Source organism: Sinocyclocheilus rhinocerous, unplaced genomic scaffold, assembly GCF_001515625.1.
Source record: "Sinocyclocheilus rhinocerous isolate Xijiao unplaced genomic scaffold, SAMN03320098_v1.1 scaffold3663, whole genome shotgun sequence".
Taxonomy (NCBI): domain Eukaryota; kingdom Metazoa; phylum Chordata; class Actinopteri; order Cypriniformes; family Cyprinidae; genus Sinocyclocheilus; species Sinocyclocheilus rhinocerous.
In genome coordinates, this window is record NW_015630018.1 from 195,660 (window position 1) to 197,471 (window position 1,812).

Genomic DNA, 1,812 nt, shown 5'->3' on the forward strand with positions numbered 1-1,812 from the left:
ACATACTCTTTTTTAAAAAAAATTTTATATATATATATTTATATTATAATACACCATTTTTTAAACATAGAAATTGGATTTCATGTGTGTGCCTTCTACACTTTATTTTCATTATTTCATGTACTTCATCTTTTAAAATATATTTGTTTTTCACATAAACATATTAAACAAGGAATACAGCCGAAATGAGCAGAAAAGTGCTTTTATGAGGAAGCCTATAAGACTGATTATTCACCAGGGAGCAATATCTGGATGTTTAATTGTCAGGCTTGCAGTTAGTCTCTCTCTTTCAATGTCAGTTCGTTCACGTTTATCCTCTGTTTACCCCCTTGATCACTTTCTCCAATCTATATCCCAGTTCGTTATGGTCCTCTCAGCACTCCTCCACCTCATTCTCATGCTCGACTGTCTGTTTTTTTTTTTCTTTACTACACATCCCTTCCCCCTTCAGTGAGCTGAACATCTTGAGAGAGTGTATTTGCATGCGGCCCTCATCAGACAGCACACACTCTCACACACACGGGCGGCTGATAAAAGGCATTGACCCCCTTAACCTTTATGAATTACAATTTGTGCCAGCAGCACATCCTGTCAGAGGAGTGGGCACCTATGGAGCTGGGTGTTTGTGTGTGTGTGTGTTGTGCAGTTGTTAGAGAGGAAAAAGCCTCGTGCAGGTTCTGGTCAACACCTTTGACAAGCTGTGAGAGGCGTTCAGCACGCTGACAGCACCGGGAACAGAGAGAAACACACACACACACACGCACTAATGCGTGTGCTACATCAATACATAAAGACAGGCCCTGCACATGCAGATAGGCCTACATGCTCCTGCATCACACACACATTCAGGAAAAGATTTCACGGGAGGGATTTTTAACACTGGAACCAATACACATCAACCTCTTGATTGATGCTGTATGCCACTGTACCATTACAGGACATCCATATTTTTAAATATGTTTTGTTTTATTTATTAAATTTATTAGAATTCAATATTTTGATGCATAAGTATTGTAATACATTTTAAATATTTACTATATATGTATATGTCACATAACTGTGTCGATAAACTCCCACGAAGACGAAGATGACGATAAGCAGTCTTTAATAAATCCACCAATAAATCAAGCAAGAGAAGGCAGGAGACACGCATTACATTGACGAAAACCGACAAACTCAAACTGAACAGACAGGAACTTAAATACACAGAACAAATAGGATAATTAACAAGACACACCTGAACATAATGAAGAACTCAAATCAGAAACCATGACAACTAACTAGACAGAGAAAATGGTGCAAACAAAGTCCAAACAATGTGATGCGATGACATTATAAAATAGAAAACAGAAATATTTTATTACAATATAAAAGTGTTTGTCACTTTTAAAATTGTCACATATAAAATTGTCACTGTTGATCAATTTAATACAGCCTTGCTGAATAAAAATATGAATTCCTTTAAAAAATATATCTTAATGACCCCCTTTAAACAATTGAAAATATTGTTCATTATATGTGTATATTGATATATAATGTATGTGACATGATGACATCAAAAACAGTTTTCTTTTAGTGGTAAGGTTTGGGTTATGGTTAATTATGGTTAGTCATTATAATGTAAAAACAACATAAGGCTGTGGTATGTCCTCATTTAGACAGCTGAAGGTGTGTGTGTGTGTCTGTGTCTGTGTGTGTGTGGATGTGTGCCTGTGTGTGTGTATGTGTGCCTCTGTGTGTGTGTGTGTGTGTGCCTGTGTGTCTGTGTCTGTGTGTGTGTCTGTGTGTGTGTGTGTGTGTGTGTGTGTGTGT